The 15,132-nt window shown below is 45.5% G+C and overlaps 1 protein-coding gene across 7 annotated transcripts in view; it reads left to right on the top strand.

The window, feature by feature from the left end:
* The window catches only part of Cflar (CASP8 and FADD like apoptosis regulator), a 74,518-nt gene that overhangs the window by 29,388 nt on the left and 29,998 nt on the right, over positions 1-15,132 (top strand). For 5 of the 7 annotated variants that reach the window (XM_055616565.1, XM_055616563.1, XM_055616560.1 and 2 more), the window contains exon 3: positions 1,836-1,931. The exons of 1 other annotated variant lie outside the window; for it this stretch is intronic. The gene's annotated coding sequence lies outside the window, so the exon portion shown is untranslated. Of the gene's footprint in view, positions 1-1,835; positions 1,932-2,312; positions 2,395-15,132 lie in introns of those variants that run through there. One more of the 7 variants, XM_055616567.1, reaches the window with a different exon arrangement.

Genomic DNA, 15,132 nt, shown 5'->3' with positions numbered 1-15,132 from the left:
TTTTTTTTTTGAGAGAGAGAGTACGTTTACTCAGTGCTCTGAAATTTTACTCTCAAGTGCCTCTGCTATTTTCCAAAGCACAAGAAGCGCTTTCCTGGGGATTGAGAATTCTCCTCTCTCCTTCTCTGTCTTTCTCATCTATGTATCTATCTATCTGGAAGGGCAAGTTCCCTTGAACTTTAACAAAGGAATGCAATACAACAAAGGTCACTCTAAGTTCTGAGTAGCTGAAGTACATTCAAGGACTCTAATAAATCCCTCGGGTTCAGCTGAAGTTAACCTTTGAATTTGTTCTTACTCTGAGGGGTGTGGGGCCGGTAAGTCAGGCCTTGACTAACAGGGAGGATCCAAAACCTCTCTAGGGAGAGATTTTAGATAAATGAAGAGCCCACCCCCACCTCAGTTTAAAAAAAAAAAAAAAGGTCTGAACAAAACAAAAGGCTCAGCTCTCCGGTATCACAAACAACCTTGGTTTGTAAGCCAATTATTTGTTATTTTATGTTTTGGTTTTCTGAGACAGGGTTTCTCTATGTAGCCCTGCTGTGTAGCCCAGGCTGGCCCAGAATGCAGAGATCCACGTGTCTCTGCCACCTGAATGCGTTGCTAGGATTAAAGATGCGTTCCCCGGTCAGTCACTGCTCCTGAGGGCAACCGGAGATAAGCACTTAGCCTCAGTTTATAACCAACTGAAAGTATTTCAGCCAGCTGGGACTACCCTTGGGTAGTATTTGGTGTATTCAGTGCCCAGTGGCCAGAGCACCGGTTTTTGAAGACAGAAACCGTGTCCTCGCATCTCACTTAGGCAAAGGGATGGGAGCCTTTGCCTAAGCAAGCTGTTTGAGGAAAGCTGAGATAAACACCTCGAGAGGGAGGTTTGCACAAGGCAGCACAACAGAAGCGAAACCAGCTGGGGCGTCTTGAACTTGGGTTCCTAGGATAGAGTTGGGCAATTTTCTATGGTATTCTCCATCAAGTTCAAATTCCGGTTAAACCTGAGATGGCCTCAGCAAGAATTCGAGAGGAATTTATGCACTGTCTGGCTCTGTCGTCACACCCCCCACCAGCTCCTAGCTGTAAGCCAATTCTCAGCCAGTGTTCTCTTGACAGGAAATTTCTTTTTGGTCAACAGTTCTTTTACTTGTGGCTTTTGTGTTGAATGACCTGGTGATAGTGGGCTTTTCTTTTTTAAGTGGGTCTTACCATGTAGGTCAGGATGGCCTGCAATTTGTGATCTTTCCTCCTCAGCAGCCCCCCCCCCCCGCCCAAAAATGCTGGGCGTGCGCCACCACACTAAGCTTAAATGGCTTTTTCTAGAAGTTTTATGTGGTACGTTCTTTTCGATGACATTTGCCTCTTGAGCACGTCACTACTTGAGGCTAACCTAAACCGGTCCCCCAGGTTGTGAGAAGCCGGGGGGTGTTCCTTCCTCCAGGGAGTGGGGGTGGCGGGCACGGGGGTGGGGACATCCCAACCCCCCCCCACCTCCCCACCCCCACCCCCGCAGCGGAGGCGGAAGTTGGTTTGGTCTCTGGCTTTCCACGGCTTTCCGGTTAGGGTCGTGGAGTCCAGCGATGGCCCTGACTCTCAGTCTCGGTGGTCTGAGGACCGTTCGCACCGTCTCGGAGCCCTTCTTCTCTTTGGTCACACTCGGGGCGGGGGAGGGGGGTCTGTCACTGGGAGAGTACTCTGGCCATGTCCTTTGCGCGTGGGAGGGTACCTGCGAGCGTCATTCTTGAACCTGTTGGACTTGCTGGCCAACAGGTCACTGCTGGCGGTTGGGGCCGGCTCTGCCGGTCTCCTTCCTGGGACGCCGCCTGATATTGTGTTCTTTGCAGTGTCTCGTCCGTCCGATCCAGTTTTCTGGAGGTCTCCTGCGAGGACAGGTGACAGTCTGAGCCACTGTGAGGGGGATGGGCCTGCGACCGCCCAGTGTGAGTAAACTGAGAACCGCTGCCGTTGCCTCCCTTCTCACCTGATCAGTGCAGGAAAGGGTTCCTTTCCTATCTTCCCCCCTGGTCCCTTCTGTGTGTGTGTTTGGGGGGACCCACTCACAGCACCTCCAGACTTGTGGCAGAACTTCGGGTTCTTTCTTGGAGACGACCAGAGACTGATTAAATTCGTTGCTGGACTGAATGCCTCCTCGTTCATTCAGTATAATCCATTTAGTGAGCTGCCGGTGAGCAAGTGCGGGGCAGCGAGGGCTTGGCCAGGGGCCTTCCTATACCCAAAGCATTGTTGTTTTAAGTCTCTGAAGCAAGAAGCACCTCTGGAAAGCCTGAACACCTGTCTACCGGAATGTTCTCAACCTTTAACAAGCCGGAGTAGCCGTCTCGCCCCTTACCAAGAATTTCACTTCGTACTTTGCATTGCATTTCAATATCCAAAACCTTTCAGGCAAGTTGTAATATAAGTGAAATATACCTGGGCTTAGTTCCTGCAAAGGAAAGACAGCCACCCCCACCTCCATGAGCCCATTCCCTAGAGACAGCCAAAGATTTCAGGTCCCAGTCTGACACATTGGTGTGCTCAAATACAGTCTTTTGGTTGCATTTTTTTGTTTGTTTGTTTTTAATTAAAAAAAAAAAGTGTATATTTTGTCTCCCCACTTATTTTTGTTCTTTCTCCAAACTGTCTTTCAGAACGGATGTGTGGTATTATCTCTGCTTTTCCCACCGTCCCTCCCCTTTCCCATCTCATGAAGTGGTCATTTTGTTCTTGAGAGTATGAGCCCCTTCCATTTGTTTCATTGGCCCTGATTTTTTTTGTTGTTGTTGTTTTGTTTTGTTTTTTTTTTTTTTTTTTTTTCTCTTCTCCTCCCTCTTCAGTTCTTAGTTTTGGGGAATAATTTCTTCTTTTGTGTCACATTTGAAAGAAAAAGACTGTGTGTGTGTGTCCTCGAATCTTTTCTTTCCAGGTAAAATTGTACCCTTCTGCTCTTTGTACTTTATTCTATGTCTGTGATCATTTGATGATCTGTACTCATAGCCTCTTTTTCTTTATTTGGCTATTTAATGCCAGAAAACAACAACAAATCTTAGCTTTCCTGTTTTCCTCTTTCCGAGTTTTCGTTGGTTGTACCCATTGAAAAAAATTAAGTTCTATCAACTTGATCTCAGACTTACCACATACTCAAAACTGTGTCTTCTTTAGTTGAAGAGGAATGTACTATTTTTTTTTTTTTCTAAGACAGCATATCATCATGGTCCAGGCTGGCCTACAGCTCACCGTGTAGCACAGACTGGCCTTGAATTCTCCAAATCCTACTCCCTCAGCTTCCCAAGTGCTAAGATTACTGACATGAGCTGCTACCCAGGTCCACCACTGCTTTGGATCTATATGTAATGCTTCAGTCTTTCAGTGCCCTTGAAAACACCTGCTGCTTTCACTACTCCAAGGGTTAAATGACTTCCTTCAGTGATCTTATTTTACAGGTGGGAACCAGAGCTTCATGGGCCTGTGAAATGCTCCAGGTTTTTAAAAATCTCCTTTGCTCTATGTGTCATTTTATCCCCTCTTGTGGCTTTGGTTTTTGTTTTGGTTTGAGATTGAGTCTGCTGAAGCCTGGGTCAGCCTTGAACTCCTGCTGTACTCACAGTTGTGCACTGCCATACTTGACTGAAAAGCAGTTTTTTAAAGTCAGATCTTTGTTTTAAAGGGTAGGTACTTGACAGATCTCTTGATAACCACCTCTGGGTGTTAGGGGAGGGAGCCCATGAAAGTCCCTGACCAACCACCAAAGGTTCCTTGTAGAGTTTGGAAATGAAAGTGTGTACCCAGATCTTCCTCTGCTGGCTGAACCCCATTTCTAACTATGGAAAAAACAAGAGTAGCCAGACATGGTGTCCAATGCCTTTAATCCCATCACTCGGAGGGGCAGAGGCAGGCGGATCGCTGTGGGTTCAAGGCCAGCCTGCTCTACAGAGCGAGTCCAGGATAGCCAGGGCTACACACAGAAACACTGGAAAAAAACCAAAATTAAAAAGAAAAACAAAGTCGTAAAAAGTTGTTTGCAGAACCATGGCTGGGTGACTACTGAAACTTGAGCAAAAGTTTTATGTCTGACTTATGCCCTTAATCCCAAGGCCATTCTATTTTAATCTGACAGATAAATACAGCTGTGCTTAAAGGCCTGGGGAGCCTATTAAAATGTGGTGGGAACAGGGGAGATGTATATATAGCTCAGTGCTGTACCCTGGAGAAATGATGCCGTTACTCTCTGCCTAGGCTCTCCGTAAACAAGCCGCAATCATTCAGCCTAAATGTAGACCAAATCTCTCTCTCTAACCTTGGTTGTTTTCAGAGAATTTTAAAGAATCAGATAGGTGAGAAATCAGGGCAGGTAAGCAGTTCTAAGGCTCATCAGAGGAAGCAGCTGGGCAGTTTTTATTTTATTTTCTCTATTATTTTGTCCATTTCAGACTTTTTGTTTTGTTTTGAACTTGTGGAGGGAACTGTTTATTTTACTCACAGTTCCGTGTAACAGTTCATCTTCAAAAGCAGTGAGGGCAGGAACTCAGGGATGGCAGGAACTGGAGGCAGGAACTGATGCAGGGACCATGGAGGAGTGCTGCCTCCTGGCTTGCTGCAGAGTTTCTTAAAACAAAGAGAACTTTTTAATAATTAGAAAAAAAAATTCTATATTGAAAGGAATTTTAAACTTTATATCGTCGTCATATATACAATTTTAGTTTTTGAACTGATCTGTCTCCTGAGGAGCCAATCTTGAGAGTCTTTGTGTGTTGTAGTAAACTAAAAATAAAATGGGTGTTGGGCTACATAATGTTTATCGTTAGCCCGCCGATTATCACGGAGGTATTACGTATCCCACTATCACAGACAGACACCTGTTAGATTTTATAATTGCCGTATTTACCTTGGGCCAGGCAGATACTCCTACCTACGCTATCTGAATCACTTCGCCATCCATCTCCCAGCCCCCGTCCAATGCCATCCTCCTTAACCATCCTGTCTTCCTTCCATAATCTTATAAATACTTGCTTTTATTCTTCGTCTGTGCCTTTTCACGCCATTACTGGAGTCCTTCCTCCCAGCCCCACGAGGCTTAACCCATCATAGCATTCTCCTCTTTCCTCTCTTCCCATCCAGCTCTCTTTCCCGTGATTCCTCGTGGGATTCTCCAAAGCCTCGGAACCTTAGCCACACCTACCCCCTTCTGCCCTGCCCAGGTATAGGCTGTTTAATTAGCCAGTCAGGTATAATGACTTTGGCAGGTTTACACAGAAGGCCAGTAATTAGCATCAGACCAACCTCCAACAGTTTTGTAACTGATCAAATTTATTCTGGCTGAAATTTTAAATCAAGCCAAGCCAAGCTTCAAATCAACTAAATATTGAGCCTCGTTCTCTCAGGCATTTAGGGTTATTATTTCTTGACTTACCTTTGTTTTATTTAATTTGTTTTATCTTTCAGACAGGGTTTCTCTTTGTAGACCTGGCTATCCTAGAACTCCCTTTGTAGACCAGGCTGGCCTCGAACTGACAGAGATCCACCTGTCTCTGGTCCCCTGAGTGCTGGAATCAAAGGCATGTACCACCACCTCTCGGCATTTGTTTTATTTTCCAAAGGCTGTATCAGTATTTAGCCAGCCCAGGCTGGCCTTGAATTCACTGTTGTTCTGCCTGAGTGTTGGATTTGTATGTGTATCTTACCAGAATTTGAGAAAGAATGTGGTTCTTCCTGACGGCTGTTACATGAAAATATACACCCCGTTCTCCTACGATCTACATCAGATGGTTTAGAGACCTACAACAATGATAACAAAAGATGAGGCCCGGCCACCCTTCATTGTACGACTTAGAAATGAGATTCAGTCTCTGAACTCAGTTTTTACCAAAACATTAAAATTTGAAGTCTTGCTTAAACCAAGCAGTTTGGCCTGTTGTCTTTTTCTGCCAAGGAAATTGAAGCTTTGTAATTTACAAATACAGCAAATCTTTGTCCTCTGGCTTTCCCCAACAAAGCGGGTGAATATTGCAACAGTTCGTGGGTGATTATATTTTTAACTGACACCATTGCATGCAAGATAGTAGTACCAGGGATATTAGACTGCTGTCCTATTTGGAAAAAAAAAATTACTTTAAATTTTAGGCACCTTTTGCTGGGCATGGTGGTTCATGCCTTTTATCCCAGCACTTGGGAGGCAGAAGCAGGTGGATCTCATGAGTTTGAGGCCAGCCTGGTCTAAATAATGAGTTCCAGGACTGTCAGGGCTATGTAACCCTAACCCTAACCCTGTCTCAGAAAACAAAACAATTTTTAGACACTTTTGAATCTATCCTGGAACTAACCCACATATAGAAAATTTGGTTTGAGATTGGACGAATGAAGACTGGCACATAAATTTAAGAGTCTTAGAAATGACAGCCAGTTCTAGAGTAAGTACAGAGGGTACATTCTTCATCGAAATGTACTGAGAATTGGTTCACCTTTACTGAGAGGCTAGAGGATATTTGGTGCATTTGGCTGGAGACACTGTCTTCCCATTTAAGGTGAATCTCACCATCTCACAGGAGGTTCTGCCTAAGATCATACCCAAACAGCCGTGTCATTACTTCATTCAACGTAGAACAGTCACAAGCTCTATGTCCAGGCTCCAGGGGTGATATCCCATCATGCCACCGTTTCCATCTTGCTTCAGTGTGGGTTGCAAAGGGACAAGTGGACATTCTGTGTGTGCCTATCTGCCACAGCTGTGTAGCCATGGATCACCCGAGCCTGGCAGGCCTGCCTAGTGCCTGCCACACACAGCTGACTGAAGGTGAGAGCCCACAACAAAATAAATGCCTGAAGACAGTACGAACTGCTATGAAGCAGGACGCGATGACCCAGTGTGGGGACCAGGAAAAGCTATGGAAGAAAGCTTGAAAGATGCAGAATTTCAGTGTGATGCTGAGAGGGGCGGGGGAGATTTCTGAGTGGAGGCAAGTACAAAGAGGTAGAAAAAGTGTTGGAGAACATGGAGATATTTGGAATTGGCTTATGGACAATTCCATATGCACAGAAGTGGAAAAAGTTTGTCCCAGCAAAAATGTAATTTTGGTTAAGATGGAGAAGGTCACGCCATCAATTGGATTCAGTTTCATCCTGGTGACTCTATTCATGTTTCTGGATCCAGCTGGAAGATCTGCCTCCTCTTCCAAGTACTGGGATTCTAGGCATGTGCCTCCATGCCTGGTTCCAACCCTTTCTTAAAGTCCCCACTTCGTTTGTTTGTGGTACTAAGGACTGAATTTGGGCCCTTGCACACACAAGTACTTTGCTACTGAGCTACATCCCGAGCTCTGGTTCTACTCTTTGAGATGGTCTCACTAAGTTGCCCAGGCTGGCCTTGAACTCGCTGAGCCTAATCTTGTGTTGAGCCTTCAATTCTTATGCCTCAGCTTCCCGAGTAGCTGGGATTACAGGTCTGTGTCACCAGCCTGGCTGTAAAGACCCCACTTAGCAACTCTCTTACCTTGGGAGGGACACATGCAAAGCAGTTTCATCAAAGAACTGTATAAAACATACCGCCTGCTTTTGTGTCATTTTATAATTGGGGGACCGTTTACTGCGGGCAGTATTATTTGTGTTGATGAAATGTGTTGCTTGCGAAGCCACACAGTTTTTAGTGCATGTTTTGTCGCTGATAATCACTGCGGATAGCAACATTCCAAATTAGCATGCATTCCTTATTGCACCCCAGCCAATGGTCTTCTACACTGTGTTTTCAGTGCGCGTCCGCAGGGCACACTAACCGGGAGTCACAAGATGGTCATTGCACGTCCTCCTCTGACTAATTTGAGAAGGGTGGAAATTGGCATTTGAGGTATACCGGGCATTTAAAACGCTCACAAAGGAAAGGTCAGTTTATTGTATTAGCTCTTCTACTTGTCACCATCTGTGGGTCCTGCGCACCAATGGAAAGATGGGCGTTGGGACCTTCAAGGTAGGCGCACAGAGCTCTGGGAGATGGCCACACTGTTTTGTTCAGAATCTCGCAGCTCCTCCATCATGCTCTAGGAAACTGTGGGGTGAGGCTTTTCAGTACTTCACATTCTTGTCTCAGGACTGCTTCTTGGGTGCTGGGAAGTTGCAAGTTGGCATGTTGCTTTCTGCCTCTGGCAAGTTAGGCTTAACATGTGACCTGCCCGGTTTGTACTTTTGCTGACACATTACATTGGTTTTCTCACTGGCCTCCTGGAGATGACTTTGCTGGGTTTCTGTGGCCCTCTCCTTGCTTCAGGTGGAAGGCAGGGCAGATAACGGATTAAATATGTCCCGAGGAAGCTAACTAGCCATCCTGGCTGCTGTGTGGCTGACGGGAACATTTTTGTATTTTGAACACAAGGTGGACAGAAGGCACTTGAGCTTCAGGGAGACAGGGTTGAGATGTCTGACCAAAGTTGCCGCGTTTTACTGTCACCTGTTCAAGGTAACGCTAGGTGCCGAGGGCTGTGTGAAGTGATGGACTGGAGGCTTGTCTGCAGGGCAGGATGGTGCAAAGCAGTTGCTGCCCTTCCAGGAAAGCCTGGCCAGGTAGGTGGGCTTCAGGTGGGACTGCAAGTTAAGGGGTTTGCTGTGCAGATAGGTGGAAAAGTAGAATCAAGGCAGATGCTCATGGCAGACAACTCGTTGGGGTTTGATTAAGGCTGAAGGTGCAGTGTGTGTATTGAGGTGAGGGCAAATACCAGCTCATGACTGGCCTTGTGCAGACAATACTGTGATCCATGGTGGGAGAAGAGCTGTCACTGAAGGGTTTGCCTGGAGAGAATTTCAAGCATGAACCCGAACTTCTGCAAGTTTTTGATCGGCCAGGGGACAAAGGAATCATTTAAGGAGCAGGCACAAGAGCGTCCTAGGAAGGGCAGATGGTCAGGCATGGTAAGAGATGGGCCGGATAGAAATAGCGGAGAGAGGTCCGAGAAGGGAAGGGTTTAAGGAGAAAATGACGGTATCTGGTGGAGTAGAGCAGGTGCATGGAGAACGAAGACTTCCTTTCATTTACTCACTCTGTTGTGTACATGATCTGTTAAGGTAGTTAGTAAATGCCTTCACAGAGGGACAGAGGGACGGGTCCACTTCCTGACTCAGCTCCCCATTTCCCGCCCTGTGGGGAGAGGAGCTCTGAATCTACTCAGCAGAAATCCTAGATCCAACACACTTTCAGGAAAAAATAAATTCCAGCACGAAACACTTAGAGCAAAAAAATCCTGAGAACAATTAGCTGACTCTAGCACCCTTGGGGGTAGATTGCTCTGCCTGCCTGTTTGTCACTTCATATCCTTTGACCTCGGATCTCCCCATTTCCTGCCTCACCCTGGGCCCAGTAACCACTGTTTATTCCCCACCTCCATATGTGTGACCTTTTTTTTCTTCTTAAATTAGAGTCTATGTTTTTCTTGTTTTATTTCACATAATTTCCTCTCATCTCATCCATGTGGCAAATGGCAGAATCTTCTCTTTTTGAGGCTGACTGGTATTCAGTGGCACACACACACACACACACATGTATGTTATGACATGCTATAAGTTTATCTCATCCTTTGACACCTAAGCTGTTTCTGTATCTCGGTATTTAAAATGTAGATGCAGTGTGTTAAAATTTATTTTATGTGTATCTGTGTGTCTGTACACCATCTGCATGCCCAGAAAAGGGCGTCGGAACTCCTGGAGCTGGAGTAAGAGATGGTTGTGAGCCTTGTAGGTGCTGGGAACGGAACCCAAACCCTTGGGTGAGAGTTAGGAGCTCACAGAGGCCCTGACAACAGCGGTGTCGTCGAGACTGGTTAGGGTGAGGCAAGTGTAGCTATTCACTTCGGAGAGTGCTCAAAAATTCAGTCATCAAAATGAGTACTCTTCAGTGCAACATAACCATGAACAAATTATTAGAACGTTGCGTGATAAAACCAGCTTCGGCGCCATTGCCTTTTCCTTCCCCTCTGGATGCCCATGGGAGTCAGTGCTAAGCTGCGTTGCGGGGATGGGGTCCGGGTGGAAGAAACTGAGCACTGAGTGCGGCTTTTCCCTTGGCGGGGTCCTAGCCCTGTGTGAAAGGAGCGAAGGGATCGCTCCTCTAGGGGACTCAGGCTCAGGCGTTTCGTCATGGTTACTGTTTAAGATGGAAGAGCCTCCGCTGTGTGTATGAGCCGAGGCCAGGAAAGCGTGGGTAGGACTGGGGAGAGCTGTGAAGGTCGGAGCCTTCTCCTGGGGGTGTTAAAACAGGCTAACCAGAGTCCTGTCCAGCAGATGCCGACAACACTGGAAGCAGGGCAGCAGTTCTGTGCTGTCTGAGCGTCTTCCTTCCTCGGCTTCCTCCTATTCTGGTTTTCTTGTTTTTGTTTTTGCTTTTTGGAGACAGGGTTTCTCTGTGGGGCCTTGGCTGTCCTGGACTCCTTCTGTAGACCAGGCTGGCCTCTAAGTCACAGAGTTCTGCCTGCCTCTGCCTCCCCAAGTGCTGTGATTACAGTCGAGTGCCACCGTGCTCAGCTGCCTATTCTGTTTAATTAATTAATCAATCAATTAACTATTAATTAATGTGTGTGTGCATGTATTAAGGTGCTTTTGTGGAGGTCAGGAAAACCCAAAGGGGATCAGTCCCCAGTCCCTAAAGGGGACTTGATCCCCAGGACCCAAATTCTCAGGCTTGGTGGCAGGCATCCTTACTCAAAACTGAGTCATTTCAACCCCTACCCCCGAGTGTGTTAATTACATATTTTATAACATATACATTACTTCTGGCTTCTAAGAGAAGAATTATTCTTCTGAGCATCTATTCAAACGCTTTAAAAATTGTGTGTTTTAGTTAGCTTACAAAATAGGAGGTTTCCACATGTTTTCTTCGTACTCCTTAGTTTTCGTTGATCCTCTCCTCTCCCCTTCAGCTTTTTGCTACTCTAGATGTAAGTGGAAGAGACTCAGGATCTGAAAATGGGATACAGGGTGACCAGCCATTCCAGTTTGCCCAGGACAGACTATTTCCTGAGATATAGGAACTTTGACACTAAAGCTGAAGCCTGTTAGTTAGCCAGGGTGTGCCTGGCTTGTTTGCTTGCCTGAGGTGTGCAGGGATGGATGTCAGGAGGCAAAAAGTGAGGGAACTTAAGATTCTGGCCAGAGAATTTGGTTTCAGGTCCAGTACAGAGAAAAGTAAATGAAAGCAGGTGGTGGTGGCGCAGTCCTTTTAATTCCAGTACCCAGGAGGAAGAGGCAGGTGGATTTCTGAGGCCAGCCTGGTCTACAGAATGAGTTCCAGGACAGCCAGGGCTACACAAAGAAACCCTGTCTTGGGGGTTTAAAAAAAGAAAAAAAAGAAAAAAAAAAAAAAAAAAGGAAGTGAGATAATTTCCCAGTACTGTTACATGTAACTCATTCATTTGTTCCTTGCATTCTGAGTGGTGGCTCTGAGTCAGGTGCTGGTGTCTAAACAGTGTTTGACACTGCCTCTGCCCAGTCTGGGCCCCAGCTTCTTTTGCAAGATGTTCACTGTAGAACTTCTTTCTTTAGTCCTTTCAGCAGTTTTGGAAATGTCAGTATCAAGTGCATTCCCACTGAAATGCCTGGAGCAAGTGATTCAGTCTCCAGACCTGTCTCCTTTTCTGAGCTGTTTGCTGCTATTTTGAGCAGTTATTGTGATGGCCTCGTGACTTTTTCTGGAAATGAAACTGAGACCGGTTTTAGTTTTTCGGTACTCTGGTTGACAAGGTTAAAGACTGTGTGCACCAAATGGGAAAATATGTAGGTGTGGACAAGAAGGGGGGACAGTGAGTGAGAATTTCATCAGAAGAAAAGGGAAATTCCTTTAGAATCTAGGAAAAGCCCAGACACAGGTTCTGTCCAGCTATAGAAGCTGTATGGTTTGAACAGAGGGCCAGAGCTGAGTGATGGGAAGTTGATCAGTCAAGACTGGGTATTGAAAAGCAGGGAGGAATCTGAGCGCGGCTATCCCCATGCCTCCCTCAGGAGTGAGGAGAAAGAAACTGCAGAAGACGTATGTGGAGCTCTGGATGGAGTCCTCAGAGGTGGGTGATAGATGCCCATGACCTGAGTCCGTTTATTGAGCTTAAAAGATGGTGGAATGTAGCTCTATTGCTCCAGTGCTTCCCTAGCAGGCACAAAGCCTGGGGTCAGTCACCAGCGCTGCTTAAAAGCAGGTACTAGAGAGGCAGAGGCAGGCTGATCTCTGTGAGTTCAAGGCCAGCCGGATCTATATGGTGAGATCAAGCTCAGAGCTACATAGTGAGACCCTGTCTCAGACAAACATCAAAACAAACAAACAAACAAACAAACTAACTAACTAAAACCCCAGGTGTACAGGCATGACCCTGTTATCTCAGCTCAGGAGGATCAATGATATCCTTTGCAAAATAGCATTTTTGAGGCCAGCCTGGGCTACATAGGGCTCTTGTTTCAAAAGAAATAAAGCAAAAAACCTCCTACAGCTACTGCAAAACCCACTTCATCATTGAACAGATCAGTAAAATCTGGCCCATCCTTGGGAATAACTTTGGGAAGCCTTTAGGTCTTCTTCTAAGGTCCGCCGATCTACATACATAGAGAGGAAATTCAGAAAGTTTCTCCATGGTGCGTACTTTCTATACCTGTTTTTCTTTCCTATAGAACTTGTACCTGGTAAAGGCTCAGTACAGAATAGACAGAAACAAACATTTTGTTTCCCAAATTTGCCAAGTCTCTTTGTGACCTACCAGTGTTTTCTAACTTAATGGCACCACGGCCAGAGACTGTGACGTGATCCTCCTTCTCTGAGGTTTTGCATTCTGTGGTGCTGCACGCCTGTGACCCCAGTGCTGAGGAGACAGAGACCAGGGGATGCCTGAACTCACTGGCCAGCCAGCCTGGCCTATTCTGAGAATTCCAGGCCAGTGAGAAACCATCTGTGCCTCAAAAAATCAAGATGGATGATGCCTGAAGAATACCTGAGCCTTTACACATACACACGCACACATATTCATGTGTACCTGTACACACACACACACACACACACACACACACACACACACACACAGCTTATGGCATATATCTTCAGCTATCTGCCTAACTCTTCAAGTTTCATTATTTCTCTTTTAAATGATTTATTACTAAATGTGAGGTGTTGTTGCTGTTTTAAAGGGTATCTTGTTGAAATTCACACTTTTCCTGTTTGTTGCTACCTTATAGACTTTTATTTATTTATTTATTTATTTATCATTTATTTATTTATTTATATTTTTATATTTATCATAGATTCCAAAACTTTGATCTCTCACTAACCCAGCATTTGGTTTGTCGGTGTTGCTGTTTCTACATGGGAAATCTTATTGTCCGTGTAATCACACATATTTGTTTGATTATGCTCTTTCCTTTACTGTTTTACTGTCTTGGCTTTGCCCTTCAGTAAACTGTTGAGTGTTAACATTCATATTCAGGCTCAAGCTTGACTCTTAAGGGAATTCTTGTAACATGTCAGAAAGCACAGTGCTCTCTGCTTTTCCCCCTCATACTTATCCTTCCACTGATTCTAAATTGCTGCTCCCTGGTAACTCTCTTACTTTTAATCTACTCACCAATGTTTTTTTTTTTGGGGGGGGGAGTGTATGGGTGTTTTTCTTGCATATATGTGTGCACCATGCGTCTACCTGGTGCCTGTGGAGGCCAGAGGTCATATCCTTCAGGTCCCCTGGGACTGGAGTTACAGTGGACTATGAACCACCATGTGCATGCCAGGAATTGAACCCATGTCTTCTGGAAGAGTAGACAGGGCTTTTAACTTCTGAGCCATCTCTCCAGCCCCAAGAGGTAGTATTTTTGTTATACCAAATCTTCCTCCTCGTGAATAAAGTATGGCTCTCCATTTATCTGAGTCTTTAGTAATGTCTTTTTAATAATTCATGTTTTGTTTCCATTAAGGTCTTGCATAACTTTTGTTTGGCTCATTCTACCTGTTTGGTATCTGCGTGATAATATACGGTAAACTTTAAATGATCAGCACTGCAGTTTTAAAACTTTTTGGCTCACTATAATTTTTCTTAACTTCTTACAACCGTGTATTTGAGCAGAGGTTTCTCTGCTTCATGCTACATCTCTGTGTACACTGTAGCCAGAGTTTTGTTTTATTCAGATTAATCAGCACTTTTGAGGGGGCCACAGATGGTTTCTTATTGGCTTGGAATTCTCAGAATAAGCCAGGCTGCCGGCCAGTGAGTGGAGGCATCCCCTGGTCTCTCTCCCCTTAGCATTGGGGTCACAAGTGTGCAGCACCACAGAATGCAAAGCCTCGAAGAGGTGAGGATCAGCATAGCTCACGTCACAGTCTCTGGCCACGGTGCCGCTAAGTTAGAAAACACTAGTAAGTTGCAGAAAGACCTAGTAAGTTTGGAAACTGAATTTTTAGTTTTTTTCAGCCTCAGTACTGTGGTCATGGGGGGCGTTGCATAATTTTTGATCCCAGCGAGATGGGAGATTGCAGTATGTTTAACAGCATCCTAGCCTCGGTCTCCCAGATACCAAGCTACCACTAGGGGTTGATGACTGAAAGCAGACATCATCAAATGGCCCTTGGGGAGCAAATTTGCCATGCATAAGTGCTGCTGATGTGGCCTACAGACCGCCGGAAGGCCCCTTACCTTTTTAGACTCTTGTGGACCTTCAGATGTAGGATGCGAATTCTGTTTGCCTTGTCTATCCTTATGGCGATTTTAACTTTTAAAAGGTTTATTTATTTTTATTTTATGTGTGTGAGTGTTTGGCCCTGCATGTTATGTATGTGCACCGTATGCATGCAGTGCCCAAAGAAGCCAGAAGAGGGCACTAGATTCCTTGGAACTGGAGTAAGGGAAGGTGGTAACTTGCCTTGTGAGTGCTGGGAGCCAAATCCCAGGCTTCTAGTGTTAAATGCTCTTTACTGTGGAGCCATCCCTGCCACCAAGGGTTTTAATTTCGCTGAAGCTAACTGATACATGAGTTTTTCTCCAGCAGAGGATCCGTTCTTCTCTAGCTGGATATGATAATGCAGATCTATAATCTCAGCATTCCAGAGCCTCAGACAGGAGGATTGCCATGAGTTTGAGGCTAGCTTGAGCAAGGTCCTGCTACACACACACACACACACACACACACACACACACACACACACACACA

The sequence above is a fragment of the Psammomys obesus genome, unplaced genomic scaffold (assembly GCF_907164565.1).
Source record: "Psammomys obesus unplaced genomic scaffold, mPsaObe1.curated_primary_1811, whole genome shotgun sequence".
Taxonomy (NCBI): Eukaryota; Metazoa; Chordata; class Mammalia; order Rodentia; family Muridae; genus Psammomys; species Psammomys obesus.
The sequence above is the reverse complement of the archived record's forward strand: the minus strand, read 5'-3'. Positions and strand labels throughout refer to the sequence as shown.